The following is an 18,587-nucleotide window of genomic DNA, read 5'->3' as shown; positions in this document are numbered from 1 at the left end:
AACGTTTGACACATGTTTGACACATTACTGCATAGCAGTAATTTGAGAATCTATGCTAGTGGATAATTCCTACCAAGATGTTCAGCTCAAATTGCTCTTATGGGCAAGAACAATGGACCGACTGACTTTAGAGGCTTTTTTTTATCACATGTACTATTGCTGGAGTGTGTATGGGAGATATAGTTTGTAAGAGGTTTGAGGGGATTGGGTCCAGTGAACTTGTCATTCTCAGTGAGTTTGTTGATTAAGAGAAAGGATGCCATTGACCTGGGATTTACCCCGTCATGTTGTAGTCTGGGTAGATTTGTCATATCAGGTGTCATCAGATGGCACCACTCCTTAGGGCGTGCATCCTCTGTCCAAACAGAAAAGGAAACACATTGTCAGTGGAAGGGGGTCAATAAGCTTTTATTGACTCTGGAAAATGGGGTAGGAGAATTGGCAACAACTTTTTAAAAAGTTCTAGGTATCGGCTTAGAGATTTGCGTCTGGTCAGGGTAGTGGAAAACAGAAAAGTTCTGAAGGTGGAAAATAGTTTGAAAATATGATCTTATAATAAAAATTGGTTTTGGCCACACTGTTGTTGGATGAGGTGGAGGATATGAGTGATTGACAGCCCTTAAGGGGAACTCGGTCAGGGTCACTGTCTTTATGACATTTTCTTTCAGCAGGTCCGAGATTGGTTTTAGTCAGCCATAAGTTAGAGGCAGGTCGGAGCGGGCACGTTTGATGGGTATAAGCACAGACTACACAGACATTAGATTTGAGTAGAGCAGTAATATTGTGTGGCATCATGGAGTGGAGGTGACCATGGTGGAGAAGTGGGTGGTGACACGTTGTTGGGGTTGGGGCAAATTGAAACCAGAAGAGGTGGAATCAGTGGCATACGCCGAAGCTTTGGAAACAGCAGTCTCAGAGGGGCAGAGATGTGACTGTGGCACAATATGAGGTATGAATAAAGTCAAGTTCTTTACCAGCTGTCTGATTGAGAACTGCAAACTTCTCAAATGAATAGATTGGGAGTAGGAGGTCTCATGAGTAGTGGACAGTTAAAGTTACAAAAGACAACACTGTGTCAAAAATTGGATTTTGAATAAACACAAAACAGCACAGTACACAAAGAAAGTCTATTTGTTCGGATGATTTGAGTGAGTGAATACCTCTTTAGTAGACCAGTCCTGTCTTCTTAGCTAGATAGAGGACATAAATGTGTTACTTGCGAATAGCAAAGCTGGTGTCCCTTACTTTACCTCTCAGCTGACACTCTAAAAGGTAATTTACAACTATTGATGAGGGTCTGATTTATGACAAGCACATTGCAATTAATGAACCAGTGCATTACCAGACAAGCAAATAACCCTATAATTTTATGAACAATCCTCCATTTTCATGCTAAATGAAAAAGTACAAAATTATCAATCACAATAAATGTCATCTGGTATACTTTACTAACCACAGTCCATATCCCCCGCACAAAGATTGGCTCAAAACTAATATTTGCCCGGTTATTGTTCTTACAGGTTATCTTAGAGATCTGTTGTTATCCACATGTGCAGGCAAAGCGGAGCCACTTCCACAAAGAGAGTATTATCTTGCTAGCTGAGCTTGATGAATTACCTGAATTAAACTGCAATACATTAATAAACATGAGTAATACCTGCAGTACAATACGGTTGTGTTTGTCTTTGAAATTAGTGGTGAGGACGACTTCAATGTACAAAGGCTGGGATTGAAGTGAGGGTAAGGAAGGCAAAGTAATGGATGTGTATTATTTGAATATTCAGACATACAGATGGAGAAAATGTGTATTTAGCAGCGCAGTGGTGCTTATTTTCAGATGCTTCACTGCATACACACGATGCCACAGCTGCTGATGACTCGGTTACCGTGCTCTGGTGCTGGAAGGCTAGTGCAGACCAAATTACATATTCATACTATTATCTAGAGGGCATACTGAACACTGTAAAAATCACCCCTGCATACAAAATGCAATTTCTTACATTCACCCCCCAATGCTCAGCTCTGCATTTGATACTGCAATTACTAATACACATAAAAACTTTATTTTACCGTTTTCCACATTTGCCCCCAATTTCCATACTGAGCGTTTTGTTGGCAACCAAACCTCCTCAGGCAACAGGGGAGCTTATTGTGAAGAATGTCACCCATAAGCACTATTTAAAGTACCTTGGTTGTGATAGAAAACCCTCTTATTGGTTTACAGAGTGTAAAAAGGACAGGTTAAAGTGTTGCTGTACACAAAAATGGCTGAGAACTGCAATATGCAGAGTGCATTAACCACTGAGCTGTCAATCAGAAGTTCACAACAGCCTAAGTGGTCTTGGTGTGAATGGGAGTGTGTGGTCACAGTAATGTGGGGCTGCGGTGGTGTTCCATCACTTATAAATGAGGTTACCTCCTAAGAGCCGAGCTGTCCTTGGGGAGCATGCAGCAGACCCAGCTGCCAGACTGCTTTTTGATACTTCATTAGTCTCTTGCTGGAAAGGCACTAAGTATGTTTCACTTTTTAAATTAATTTTGATCATGTCAAAACACTCTCGCACCAACTCAACAAACATGGACTAACAAAACTTTATGATGCTCATGCTCGCCTGCTGATTCTCCTACCTGACAGTGACAAGCCTCTCAGACGGTGTAAATCACTTTGAGATAGAAGATGCAAATTTCAACATACATGTGTTTGCACAGCAAATCTCTTTAGTCATTCTGAGGATTGTTTTTTTCCTAAGCATGTAATTTACAGCTCAAAAGTATGCATTTCAGACTATGCCACATAAAACTGAATGTATTCTAAAGATGTGTGATTTTAACGGTATTAAGTGCTTGTCCAATTTAGACAGTGTACAGCACAATTATTTTGCTCCACTAGTTGTTCAGAGTTGTTTTAACCTAGCCTGTTTTAACTTTTTGCTTACTTCCAAGCTATGAAAAGTTTATAAGTCCAGCTTCCTCTTCAAAGACATGTGTATGCAGTCCTAGAGAGGACAAGATAAAAAAAAAAAAAAGATGAAGAAGAAATATGTTGAAAGAGATGCTTGCTCTTCTTTTTATATTGTGTGTATTACTTTTTCATTGTGTGCATCATTGACAAGTATAGTTAAAGGCAAATAACAATCATTGAGGATTAAATGATGGCCGATCAAATCAAACAAACATTTTTGACAGGGGCTGTTTAGGAGAAAGTTTAGCAGTTTGCTTTTAAACTTTAATTCTTGTTTCACTTCAATAGATCTCCCTCTCTCCCTTCTCAGTCCTTTATTGTCTTTCTGTCCAAGCCCCAGCTGGTCCCAGCTAAGCTGAGGTGAGCTCAACTGCATTGTCTTGAGACTACGGGAAGCATTATGAATGCTGGAACCCCTTGATCTAAATCCTTGATCCTGGTGACTGTGATTATCTGTGTGGATCCGCACAGGTCAGATTGAAAAAACAATCATGAGCTTCACAGGCTGCTACTGCTACTTGTCAGGCCAGCGACCATATAATTTCTGTCCGATCCCAGATATACCATCTGCTCAGTTTATAAGGCCATGCCCTCTGACAAGAATTGTGTTTGTCAGTTTTTCCTCAAATTGTAGTAGTGAACATTTATTGTGCTCAACTAAGTGCAGTATACATCTAACCACTATTACTATTTATTGCAATCAAATTTTTTAAATATACAAAACAGATTAAATCTATTTGGTGCAATTATGAGTAACACTTACCACATTGGTTTGGGTGTAATATAACACCAACCTAACCTGTTTCATAATGATCTTTCATGGCTAATGATTTGTTTTCCAGTGACAATGCCAGCCTGAGTCTTTGTTCCTCACCAAACCATCCTGATCAGCAACACCGGACAAGGACTGTAGAAGAGAACGATCTGTGTTGCTGCTTCCGGAAAGTGATGAATGCAGGTCACATCCTTCCCCTGTGCTACCGTATAATCCTCTTTCCTTATGCCATCGCTGTGCCCTGTGTTGATCATTAACACTACATTTATACTTGAGCGACCCACCCGGGGGATCCTCTCATCCATAGCAGCTTACAGTGCAACAGATGAGTAAGCTGCAGTTTTAAGATAACAGGTATTATAATACACCCAGTAATCTAATGAAATTATCAAGCAACTGTTTCATAAGTTAAAACTACCAGATGTAATACTGTTAGCAGGCCAAGGAATCTATATTACACTATCATCAATAACCTCTTTTATGTAGATTATACTTACATACATGAAGAGATATGTATGGTTTCTGTGTTAGCAAGAATGAGTGGAAAATAGCTCATTGTGCTAAGCTAGTGGCACATTAGCATATTTTGAAATTTGACTTTGTACTGTGACATGGAAGATCTTTATTTACAGAATATAAAACAGCGTTTTGATCAAGAGTCAGGTCACATGACTCTGTGGCCACTTTCCAGAGATCACAACTAACGTCCACTTATTTAAAACACTGAATATTCAGTACAATGATGGTCACATAAATAGCTATTATATAGCCTATTTGTGAAATGTACTCTGTATATCACTTATATAAAAGACCCATTGATATAGTTAGTGCTTGAGCCAGTAATTATAGTTTAATGTCCTTTTTCTGGGAAACTACAAATGCTGGCTTGGGATCAGTAAGGCAGTCATCAGTCATGGCTAGTTCCACCTGCTCTGCTCAGACAAAGCTTGTTAGTCCTAACACCAAAGGGGTTATGCCTGGGTAAACTCTGCAGCATTGACCTGTTGGCTAACCACCAGCCATCCGTGGAGGCAGAAAAACTGTTTACACATGAATGCATTGTGTCATTAAATATTATTTGATTTAGCCCAGGCTTACTAGTTTAAATAAATCAGAAGGTGATTAATTTCTGATTAATTGAATAAACATAAATGTAGAGAAATAGCATAAAGGAACAAGAAAAGGTTTTGGTGTTGATAAAGAGTGATGATGAAATAGAGGGAGCGAGATAGAGAGGAAGCAATTAGGCTGGAAAGCTCAGTGGATAGAAGCAAGAACACAGAGAAGATAGAGATGAGGGCCTCCACTCACGGTTGCCCTGTGTGCTTGCCCTTATTTAGTGATTGAGGATGTATGAGCCAGTGGTCTGACAGGGATTCTGCGTAATAAACTGTCTCCACTTCACTGCAACCATTATTTTGAAGGTCAATGGTCGGGTCATGGCAGCCAGCGCTATAGACTGATACTTTCCAAACTGTGGTAATGATGGCTTCACCCTTTCACTTCAATGAACCGCTCTCAGCAGTCAAACAGTTTTGTATAGTCACACTTGACACCTCACACCACAGGGTAACAAAAGGCCAACTGTTTTAACTGTCTTGAATCACTGCAACAATAAAAAGCACATCAGCCTTTATTCAAATCTTTTACAGAAATTATACTAAATTCTGCTCTACTCTACAATGTCTGAGAGACAGAGTGAAGTAGTATGAGCTGTAAAACTACTGGCTGTTAAATTCAGCTGCAACACGCTAATGAGCATGACACCACCTTGTGGAGACAACACAGATATCTGACAGGGGCTCTCATGGTGAGGGAGTTTGAGAGAACCCGCAAGAACTCTTTAACTATTTAAGACACATTCCCACTCAGGAACATCATACTGTACTTAGACAGGCAGGCTGTTCTTTTCAGTGAAGAGAAAATGCTTATCATAAAAATATAGGAATGTGCTGGTGGAGGTGAAACCCTGAAAAGTAAGGCACTTCATTTTTTTTTTACTTGTGGCCACAGTCTATCCTACTCATCTACCAGAATTGCTGTATCAGGGGCATTGGTTTTGAAATGTGTTCCACTTCACTCTTTAAGCGGCAACACCAAAATCAAACACAATCATCTCCTTCCCCCAACTGTTTCTCAAAATCCAATCATGGCTGATGAATTTGAAATTGATGACAAATCTTTATAAGGACAGCACCTACTTGCATGATGAGGGCAACTGAAAAATGATGAATGAGAAGAAGACGGGGCGCTGGGAGAGATAGTGAGACAGCTCAACAGAGAGAGAGGAAGGGGAGAGTGAGGATACACTGGTAGATTTATGACTTTGCGTTGAGAGCATACTGCTGAAACAGACTCATAAATGTTTTTGATGGTCTGCAAATAAAAAACTTCCAGCATGCTCTGCTCAGCACACAATAAATAATCAAAAAAAAAAAGTTTAATCATTCTCAATCCCTGCGATTTATTTTGGTTATATTTATGAGCTGATATATACTGTAAAACACACACACTCAAGGCAAAGACATGCACTGTCTTTTCATTTTGCTCAACTTGTAACCTTCATATTGTCTAACATTGTAATATTGTTTTTCCAGCGTGATTGTGGGAAACCAGCAGTGTAAAAGGTTTTTGGGACCGCAGCTGAAATTCTATTGGCTGTATCCTCTGCAGTAATTTCAGTGTATTTGCTGGGAGCTGTAGTCAACCTTGAACCTTCTCTCCCACAGCAAACAGCTTCCCACGTGCACAGGTCAAGAAAGTAAGTGTAAAGGTGCCTCTTGTATAACTCAGTATCCATTATAACATGTTTGGCTCAGAGAGGACAGGATATGTGTTTAGGCTCAAGTGGTTCTCTTCTTTGTAGCTGCATGTAGTATGTGCTAAATCTGTGCTGCTGTTGCATGCTGGTGCTTTCATAAGATGCACTTCTGTGTGGGAAGACTTCTGCAGTGATGCATGTGTTGGTTAGGTGCCCATGATTGACCGGTGTGTGGGACTGCATGTGTGTGTGTGTGTGTGTGAGAGAGAGAGAGAGAATGTGTGAGTGTGTGTTTGTGTGTGAGCTCATATGTGTTGGCGGAGGTTTCCCTGGAGAAGCCAAGCAAGAGAGCTGACCTTGCAATAAAAAAAAGACAATAATTTATTCATTGGCATTGCACAAATTTCTTTCTATCTTCTGTTAGGTGTTCAGCTGTTATTTCAGCTGTTTTAAAGCGTCTTTTCCTGCACAAAGTACTTTATCGATTTTTCAAATACTCTGTCTTTAGTTTAGGGCATCAAGATTGAGATAATAATTTATGATCTAATCGGTGTGCTTCCCGCGGCTTCTCCTCTGAATCAGTTTCAAATCATTTTAAAAGTCTATACTTACTGACTTTACTGCTTTGCGCATTTTCAAACCCCAAAGCTTAACCTTGCTTCTAAAAATGTTTCTTATCGGACAGGATCCAGCTGTCAATGTCAAACAGATGGCTTTGTACCCACTAGGGTTTCCAGTCAGAATGATTTAGATCAATAAAATACCAGGAGGGCACTTAGAGAGCAAACAATTAAACACCTTGCATAGAACACTGTACAGCTGTATTTCAAAGACTGAAAGCTTATACTGATGAATGTACTCATTAAAAAAGACAGCACTCAATACTGTTTCAACATTAGAAGGCAAACACAAAGTCAACATTGAAGTGAAATGGGCCAGTCAAGAAATAACATGTTCAGGAAAAAAAACCAAAAACATTTTAATGTCTTGTCTGTCTCAAACTGTTACATAAGGGAGTTCATTACTTAAAATGGGAAGAAGGGTCTTAGTTGAATTCAAATTAAATCCAACTTGAGTAATGGGGCTTGTTTATTCTCAGTATGAAAGATGATGACCTTTAAACTTCTCAGATAAAATTAAGTGGGCACAGTGTTTAAGATTAATTCAAAGATTTTGCAAAGCAGGCACGTTAAGAATTAATGCCTTTAACCAATGAAAGCAAAAAAACAAACAAACAAAAAAAAAACAACAACCATATTTTCTAATTTAAAAACAAAAGTCAAATTAACTGGAAGGTGTCTTTTCTCTATACGCAATAAATGGCCAGGTGTAGTGGCTGTGGTATTGGAACCAGGTCCAAACCATCATCATGTGATGACGGTTTGTCATACACTGCAGAGCATTGCTGGGAGCTACAGATAACAATGAAACATTCATTGAATCCTACTCAATATAATTAAATTGTATGAACTTAATTACCTCTGTTTCTATCACAGTAATCAAATGGATAGAGTTCAGCTGTGCATTAACCTTTCCCTCAGGTGTGAATTACAGAGCACCCCGTGGGATAACATTTCCATCATTGCCTAAGGCCTGTCTTCCTTTTCTTTGCAGGACTTCATCCCTTTTCTGTCGACCTGCCAGTCCTGGAAGGATTTTCTGCCACAGGAGCCCCTGAAGGCAGGTCTCCTTTAGTACCATCCACAAACTAAAAAAAGTATTCTTGGAACAATGATGCAACTCCCTTGTGAAAGTAAGCTCTCACCTGATCCCTTTACTGGAAGGTTAATGTGGGTGCAATGATCCAAGGACCGCCATCTGTCCTCAGGGGTTCTTCTTTACGGTGACAGCTATAATTCATTTTGATACCTTTTTATGACTCCCCTTTTGGACAAGTGGGCAACTGTACGTTGGGTTGAGGGCATGTTGAGGTGCACAGGGTTGCCAAGCACACTGCATGATAAATTAGGGGAAGTAACTCTTTGTGCTGACAAGATCCATTCAGCCTGTCTTGTCATTGGGGATTTGAAAGCATGGACCCATGACAGATTTTTAGCGCAGTAAGAATCAATCAGGAAACTGGTCTACAAAAAGTCTCTGATGATTTCATCCCATGCACTTCACAATGGGATCCTCCTTACCTCCAGATGTTATTGTAAAATGTGGCCAGGTTCTTCACCTGGTATGTATTTAAATGCCACCACTTTGCAGCAGGAAATAAATCATACTTGTATTTTTAACTACCAAAGAATTCTGTCTATAGATTTCATGCTGACTGGTTCAATAGGTCTTTGGTACCTTGGTGGTACAGTTATGATATGCTTTTTGGAAAGGTTTGGCTTCCTCTTATCAGCGAAACATTAAATTTATCCCAAAATTATGTAGAGAAAGAAACAAAAAATAAAAAATAAAAAATTGGGAGCAGAGGAAAAGCTAAGTGGCCTTTCAGATTTACAGTGATAGGAAAAAAAACATTTATTGACTTCCTCTGATGGCTAAGTGTATTGAAGTAAAAGGCCATAAAGAACTGTGTGTAAAACTCATGACACAAGCAGACCCAGCAATAAACAACTTTAAAAGACAAATGTGCATTCAGCCTCACTGTACTGGCATGGTATAGCAGGAAGGCTTGTGTATCAGTTCTGTGTGTTTCAGATCTATTTTTATATGAGTATTCACACATATCAACAATGTCGAAGATGATTTCATTGGATGAGTATTTTGAGATTCTACTCGTGCTTTGGATGTTAGAGAAGTCAGCTGGTGGGACCAAAGTAAATGATACCTTTCCTATTTCAAGCAGCTTTGCTGTATTTGACTCTTAGGCACTGATACCCCAAATGGGCATGGGACTGAATATTTAAACCACAGGAAGTCACTGGTAATATTGAACATTGTGGAAATGTTTCATTCACATGACTGCGCTAATAAATGTAAAAAACCGAGGTGTGGATTCAAGTAACAAGACTTGGCCTCCATTTTGGTTCTAGTCACAAAATTGACTATTTCAGATTTGACTTGGAGAAATTGGTAAGGATTTGTAACTAGACCTAGACTTGATCTTTTACTCCTAGAAAGATTTGACAGCCTGAACACAGCCAAAGATTAAAAATAATACAATCAATGGCTGTGAGCAAGCCATCGCGGCGTCAGCGGCAAACGTGACTTTGATTGACATCCGGAGCCTGATGGGCCCCGGACCAATCAGACAGCCAATCATGTCGCACGTGATCACCGTTGAGGGAGCGCCGTGATAAGCGTAGCGCAGAGCGAACCATAAAACATGTCGTCCACATCCGTCACTGACAAAAACATGAACAAACCAACGGTGACAACAGATGACAAAGACCCACTCCCTCCTGCTCCTGAAGCCGCACGAAGTCCGGTAAGTGGAGGCTTCCTGGCGCTGGGAGCTAACAGCTAGCTTAGCCCGGTAGTTAGCTTAATGATGCGTTATGTAACGCCATGCTAGCACTTAGCATTGAGCAGCAATGAAGTTGATACCAAACTAAAGATTTGATGTCAGGTCAACACAATCAGCTCTCTGGTGTTAGACACAAGGGTGTGTGGTCTGTATGTATGAAAGTCAAATAAAGTTTCGCAATCAGTCTACTTACTTTTAACTCAAATCAATTGTAAGCATTCTTGCCCCACACCAAGAAGGTGGCAGGTTCGATTCCCGTGCCTGTTTGTATGTTCTCCCCTTGCTTGCATGGACTTCGTCCCACCATTTAACCACATCATCTTTAGGTTAATCGGTGACTCTAAATTGTCTATAAGTCTGAGTATCAATGTGAATAATAGAGCACTTTTTTAATTACAATTCATTTTGTTTTTAGAAACATTTGATACATACAAAAGAGCAGGAAGTACCACAAATGACCAACAACAACCTTCAATCTCAGCAAGAGATCCGTGTAGGAAAATACAGTTGAAATCATCCACCGCAAAAAGTCTGCGCTCTCTGATTTGGTTATCAATTGCAACTTGTCCCTGTCTATTGTGGACAACAATTAAAGAAATTTTCATCAAAAGCAAATATGCTTAATTCCCATAATTGGATTAAGTTAAATAATAAAAATAACTGCGCCCTTCTCCCCCTTTAGTTTATAGAAAAAACAGGAAAATATTAATAGAAGCTGGACAGGTTTGTACATTATAGGATCATTATGAACTGCTTTCATAATTATTATTTGGAAAGTATTCTTAGAATGCATAATTTGTGTAAAGTGAATAAACTTTCTTTGTTGAAATGGCACAAATTTTGGTAATGAGTGTGTTTTATTTGTTTGACTTGTTTAGGACTTCTGATTCGGCTTGGACTAACATGTCTTGACGTGAGGCTTGACTTAAGACTCTCCTGGCTCGACTCAAGACGTGAGACTTATTTGTGACCCAAAAAACAGGGACTTGGCTCCACTTCTGGTTTAAAAAAAAAAAAAAAAAAAAAGTTTCAGTATAACCTTTTTGTCCTTCTATTAAGAAAAGCAAATTGTGTTCTAAGGTTAGTCGCTTGGAGATATCTCAGACTACCTTACAGCTTCTGCCCCCTTCATATGAATCCCAACAGTCATAGCGGTTTTTGTGTACAGCGAGTCAGAGAAAGAAAGAGGAGGGCGGAGAAAGAAGCACAGAGAGGTCCGGCGCAATTGATCTATTTCACAGTAGAAAGCAAAGGAAGTCCCTGGACTCTGCCATTTGAAGTGCTCGTATTTAAGGGCACAAAGCACACGAAACAAGTGAAGTGAAAAAAACTGAATTAGATACAACTAAAGTAACAGCACTTATAGTCAAATCTCCAGTTTTAAATTGGAAAAAATGACATAATGGAGGTTTTCAAATGAGACACAACCATGTGGTCCTATAGTTGTTCTCATTCCCCAACTAATTATCAAATTGGAACAAACCAGTAGACATAGAATACATTTGTTGAGCCTCAGTTTTACATGCCCCTGCTTTTTATATTTGATAGCGATAGACTTTGGTCTTACAGACAAAAGTCTGTAAGACCAACTGAGGGGATCACTAATGCCATGGTCAGGAATCAGGATCGGCAACATTGACCTCTTTAATAGGGTGGCTTAAATTAGAAGATACTTCCTGAGAGTTTGTCGAAGTGTCCATCAAGATCTTTGAAGGACACGAGCAAGATGAAATATCATATCATAGCACCACTGGACACCGCTACTAATACTACTACTTGACAAATTGGTTAATGTAAATATCCAAGGTTTTCACTCACACAGTCACACACAGAGGGACACACACAAACTCTAGTTGGCTAACGGGGTGGGGGATTGGATGACAGTGCAATACCATCTCCCATACTTAAACCCCTGAAATGGCTTGGTGTTGGCTGATCTCCTTAACATAACTCATGTCAGCAGGTACACACCAACCTGGATAGGGCCAGGTTGACCTCAACACTGTGCATGTCAGTATGTTTATAGATGTACCTCTTAGTAAACATTTGCCACCTATTGTTAGAACACAAAAAGCAGACATGAACACATAAATCAAGTAAATTGGGAATTGATCAAGCCTGAGCAAAATAAATTAAAGCAGACAGGAAAAGGAAGTTCCATAAGAACTCCTTTAAGATTGTAAATGTGCGGTCTTTTCAACTTTGCTTGGTGTATAGCAGGATAGATAGTCTTGGAACTTTGCTCTTTGTCATTATCTTAACCTCAAGAATGGGCACACAGCATATTTAATTAGTTATTGCAAACAAAAACCATTTAAGGCGGTCCACTCCCTCAAATGGCTACCTAATTGGACTTGCAGCACATTAGTACTGAAGTACAATATTAATAATACAGGAAGCTTAACACCTCATTCTGATATTTTGCCTGTATCTTAACAAACTCCAACACCATTATTGCCTTTATAAATGGAAATACTTAATTTTCTAGAGTTTTGGACTAACAGTTTCGTTAATGAAATTCTTATCATTGTGGCAGTTTAGACAATGAGATAATTTGTTTAAAAAAAAAAGAAAAAAAAAAGATATAGTCAAGTGTCACCCACCAAGTCCTCCCCCCTCTTTCTTCTGTGTTCATTTGTGAGAGGAAGAAAGAATTTCCCCATCACAACATCCCTCCCCAGAGTCGGCAAGTTTTGGCTTCCTGTCCAAGTGATTAATCTTTTGCATTATTTTGCAGAGGGGCCTCATAACACCATAACACTACCTGTGGACCTAATTACACAACTGACGACAGTATCAATGCAGCTCTCTGACTATGACAGTGTAAACATGGCAACCATTGCACTTTATCAGCATAAATGATTTATACAAATGGTCTTCATAGATTATCAGACTGGTAAAGATGCTAAATACTATATCACAAAGCCAAAGCATACTATCTAAAAAATCCCTGTCATATCCGGGTGGGGGTAGTGTGTGTTTGGTAAGTTGGGCACAATTGTCCGGTACAAACCGAACACACTGACTGGTTCATTCAAGCCCAGATAATCTTTCAGCTACACTGCAAGTGACTTCATTGCTATTCATACCATAGTCTGTCCTCTGTCTTTCCCTCCAGTGTACAGCACAGTGATCACTAGAACATGCTTGAGGTGCCACACCTGCCCTGATTACATAAATGCTCACTCATAGGATGACTCTTGACAGTAGTAGCAGGTCAACTTACCAGAGTGTTTTCACGGTAATTAAACCAAGCGAATTATATTCATATTTTGCTGCCACGAGCAGTTTGGATAAAGGTGCTGCAGTGAGCATCTTGTCTACCCTGCAAGGTAGCATTATTCTCACTGATGAAACTGATGAGGATGGCGCAAACTCCTGAAGTTTGGTGGTAAAGCAAAAGCTGTGCTGCAGTGAATGTGAGATTCTCTACTTGGTAAACAGTGTTGCTGAGCTGTAGACTGAAAGCAGAGTAAAGCATCTCTTTGTGTTTTCTGTTTATGGCTTTTCATGCTTTTTCCTGTTAGACAACCTGATTATGAGACAGTAGCAGCATGGATCCCAATAAAAAATACATATACAAATAAACAGCCATTCAGTTAGTGATCAGGGACCCTGGATGTATTATGCAAACATAGCCAGGAGGATGGAGTAGTAATCAATCATGTTTATTTGTCATCTGCTAACAGCAGCATCCAGCAGAAGATCGTGGCCAGAGTGCCACAGACAAGCAAAAGGCATTTTTTTTTTTTTTTAAAGATTGTTTTAAAAACGTTACCTCACTTTGATTGATGGCAGGAGGGAATGACAATGAACATGAGGAGATAGAGAAAGACATGGCAGATTACAGTGGTCCTTGGATGGATTTGAAGCAAGGTTATAATGTTACAGACTTAGAGTGATAACTCTTATTTTGCAAAACCAAATACCGAAGCAAGCACATGTTTATAGTGTTTGTGTATATTTGACACTTGAGGTGTTTTTGGCGTCAGGGCTGAACAGGTGTGTTTTCTGGGATGGATGAAAAGATGACATAGATTAATGACTCTGGTCTGTGGCAGACCATTATGGTGAAGGCCACGGCTGCCCACTGTGGGTGGGTGGCTGTGTGGACCCTGACATGGCCAACGGCTAAAAATAGCCAATGAGAATAAACAGGCTGCTGCTCACTCTTATTGACAAAGAGTTCAGCTGCGCGCGCAGTAGCACACTCATTTGTATAAGCTGTACTTTATCATGGTGGACTTAGAAAGTGTTGAAGTTCACTTGTGGTGGTCTCACATATTCTTTAATATCTTTGAATTTCACAGAATAATAAATGACACTTTTGAAAATTACATCATATCCAAGGCCTCAAAACTGGAAGTCAGATGCTGAGAACCCCACCCCGCCAGTAGTCTTTTTTTCTTTTTTTTTTTGCACAAGTATTGAATTCCGGGCAGCTTTCTATTAATAGAAAGGTGTCGAACATTTATTGAATGCAAATTGTAATTTAAGTCAATATGACTTTAGCGTTCCACCTCCTGTAGAAGTGCAGAGCAAATTACAGCCATCCTCTCTTCTTTCTCTTCTCTTAATCTCGTCCACCACATTCATTTCACGTGCAAGGCAGTTTGGCCTGTTCGCGGAATTCAGCCCTCACTAGAGACGCATAATATGTTTAGGACTTGAATACCTTTTATCTTGTACTGCAGTAGTTAAGGAATCTGCAAAGCAGCATATTCTTTATATCAGCAAATTCATTCAGCTGCTCATGAGGATCAAAATGATACACACTTGGCTCCTTAGTATATCTGTCTGATGACTGTTATGAACAGATGATGTGCGGTTCTCTTGTATGTGCTGACGCATCAGAAGCGGGAGCTGTGGGGTGCAATAGTGTTCACTGTGTTGTTTGGATGATGGAGTGGACACGCTTTATGACAAATTGGAAAGGGAAAATACAGCAGGCAGTGACGACTCAGGGATGAGGCAGCCAGTGCAGTCAGTCAACTCTTTTCATTGTGAAATTGATGAGAGCGTGTGTACTAAAGGACAACCTGGAGGTGGTTGTGTTACCAAACGGGGGTGTGCTCCTCACCTTTGACTTTCACACGTCCCCTTTTCTTCACGCACAGAATGCACAATATGAAAGTTATTAGAATTCAGCCTCTATCATCACACCACATCATTGCTGCCAAACTCTGTAATATATTCTGATAATATAGACACCAAAGGTTAATTGCCAAAAAGTTGATTCAATCACTGTCACAAAGAGCAACTATACCAGCTCACAAGTTTCTCTAGCTCAATGGCCTGAGGTGTTTCTTCAGCATGATGCTACAATTTGGGTTGCTATAGCAACAGCCCACACAAGCAAAAATGCCCACATTGTGCATGGAAATGAAAAAAGAAAATGCACAACCTCATCTCAAAGAGCAACCCTGTGAGAAAGAAAAACATTTGAATTCTTTGTAACCTGCAGTGCACCAGCAAGTTTTCATATGCTAAGTTAATTATCATAGATATCAAGCTGGTAACTGGGCTTATTCCACCCACATGGCGGGACATGGGCTGGCTCCAGCTCCCCTGAGTACCCATGGAGGCATGCGGTGTTAGTATAGAACTGGAAGGATCTGCTGCAAAATTATTATACCAGAAAATACATTTTCCTGCTGTGGAAGCTGTGGTGCATAATCCCCGTTCTGATGATTATTTTATATCAACATGATTCTCACCTCGCACATCCTCACTCATAGGATAGATGATTGGCTGCCTATTTGATAGTAGTTAATGAAAAGGGACACAGTCAATTGCCCTTAATCATTTCTCTGTACACTAAGTAATTAAAAACTGCAGCATCAGCAGTTTTGTTATCATCACCAGAATAATTTATGCGAGGGTCAAGGGGATGCTCCACCGCTCTAGACTTGAGTAAAACAAAATGAATGTCATCCGGGCTTTGAAGGCTCAAGGAAAAATTAGCAAAAAAGTCTGCAAAATATGTTTCATCTCAGTTGCTGAAAAAAGAAATAATGGTAAGTTTTTTGCAGTGTAGTTATTTTCATATCATTCCTCATAACCATTTTGTTTTATAGCAAATCCATAGACAGAGCCTAATATAAACAGCCTGAGGTCAGCCAGTGCTGAAGTCACATCCAATTCATTAATTAGAACCATATATGTGATTACCATGAATATGCAATGGGGATGTTAAGAATCTGTATATCTTGCAGCTCTACATGTAGCATGTAGACAGTGCCAAAGCCTTTGACCTTCAAATAACAGTGACTACACTGTCAAGACATAGTACGTTTGCACACAAAGACTCTGTTTAGTCAATGCGGCATTATTGATCACTTGTCACTAGAAGGAAGGAACATGCCAGGGAAATCAATTACACATATGCAGTGTATAATCAAATTTCTGGAAAAGCGCTTGGCTAAGGGGAAATGTTCAACTGACACATAAGCTCTGTGGGGAAATATCATTGCTGTATTGAACACTATTCATAAGAGCTGTAAGTGAGGGATGGAAAGATAAGAGAAAGGACGAGAGAGAACACTCCAGCAGTGTAGGTAACGATGTGAGGGATAATAAGGAATACATAATTTAATATCTCTATTTATTCATTTAAGTCCAGGGAGAAGGGAGATCATTACCTATTGATAGCTAATAGAGAAGATGGGTTTTGATCACTAGGAGGAGGCATGAGGTGTATCTGCCTGGGTTTATCACTGATTTATTGGTGGCTGCTCTTGAAAGCGGATCGAGGAGGAGGAGGTGGCCGTCTTCATGTCTCCTTCAGATCAGGTTGCTCACTGGGGGTCAAATGCGGCATCTCAAATGTTTGGTTAGTTTTTACCTTTGAGGTTTGGACTGTATTGCCACTGTAAAGGGTAGCAGTTGTGAGAGTGAAGGGGGCGGTGGAAGTAATTTGCCTTTTCTTCTAAAAAAGAAGCTCTTTGAAATATCAGTTTAAGGGAATATTCTTAACAAGTATTGCAAATTAAGGGTTGAATGTGTATTCACAGTGAGTTGAACACAACACTTCATGGTCTTTTCACTAAAAGTGAGAAACAATATCACACTTCACTAGTATTTGAACTCCCTCTATTGAGAGCCTGTTGATAGAGAATTCTCTTCTGATTCAATTTCTGGATGTTAATAAGTAGAAACAAGATATAACATGGCGGTTATGGTCCGTGTGTGGGTGTGTAATATACTATAACCCCCGATATAATAGCTGAAATAATAAAAAAGATATAACATCACTTCTGCCTGCTGTTGAAACCTCCAGTCAGAGCAGCTTTATTTTGTTGTGTTTGGACATATGATGTGGTGGCCAGTTGCACTGAGGGTTTTTCCCCCTATAGGATGTGTTGCAGCGCGACTGCCTGCTCCTCCCTCAGTAGTGTGCAGCGGGACACTCCGCAGTTGGCTTATCCCGTTCCTTCCCGTTGCCTTTTTACGCGCACGACATCCGCAGCCTCAGAGATTCAGGCAGCCCGTCTCCTCCGCACGCTGCGAGCTTTTGGATGAAGGCAGGACTCTTTCCTCAGTGTTCCGATGGCGAAACAGCGCCAGCTCTTTTCAGCTGATCCCGCTTAGAGGAAGATATTAGTCTTTCTTCATTTCTTTCTTCTTCTTTTCCTTCCCCGAGTCGTTTTCAACAAAATGTGGGACGCGCGTTCTCTGCGCAGAGTACGCGGAGTGCTCCCTTCAGTCGCGGCCGCTTGACTAAAGGGGGATCCCGGCTCCCTTTTCAGCTTCTTCTCCCTCAGGAACAAGAGGACTTTGCATGCAAACGGTGGTTTATCTCGGCAAGGTGAGGCTGATTGTTTCTGTATGTGTTTTTATCTTTGTCCGTTTGAACACTACTTTGAACAGAGTCCGGTGCAGAAAATGTGTACAGACTCTACGGACTGTTTTACTGCAGGTCTGTGAAGGCATCAAAAACCTCACTGAACACCAAATACGTTGTAGCGTAACAGGTATGAATTTATTGAACTGCAAAACAAGTAAAGACTACACAGATTATTATTCTCTCTCTCTTTCTCTCACACACAGACGCGTTTACTTGAAATTATGAAATTATTCCATTTGGAATATACAGAAAATTTGGCAGTGTCAAATGCAAATATACACTGTTGCATTCAGGGAGCATTTTATTTCTCCACTGAAATTTGAGCTTTATTCCTAATTTAAAATGATTAACCCGCTGAAGTTCATAATCAAAGCTTCTATTATCTATAACTTTGTATTACATTTAAAGGCCTGTTCAAAGTGTGAAGGGATTTGCAGTTTCTGTGTTAAATTGTAACTTCTATGCAGCGGCTGTTTCCATGTGCACGGATTTGTATTTGTCAGAGAGTGTGACTGCAATGGCACCAGAAGGTTGGAGTTAAATAAGACTCCAGAAATCTCTGTCCCATGTGCCTCCTCCATCCCCCATCCAAATAGTGATAGCACGTGAATGAATATCAAGGCTTCTTTCAGATCATTTGTTTCCGGAGCCTACCACAGAGTCTCATTTTGAGCAATGGGCTGCATAGAAAGTACGGTTCCAGCAGGAGTTCATTGCCTCACTACAGCCATAACTGTGGCGGAGTGGAGTACAAGGCAAAGCAGCCATATTGACTGTTAAAACAAAGTCATTGATTCTCTCTAACACCTTCTTAGAAAT

Source organism: Echeneis naucrates, chromosome 20 (assembly GCF_900963305.1).
Source record: "Echeneis naucrates chromosome 20, fEcheNa1.1, whole genome shotgun sequence".
NCBI lineage: Eukaryota > Metazoa > Chordata > Actinopteri > Carangiformes > Echeneidae > Echeneis > Echeneis naucrates.
The sequence above is the reverse complement of the archived record's forward strand: the minus strand, read 5'-3'. Positions refer to the sequence as shown.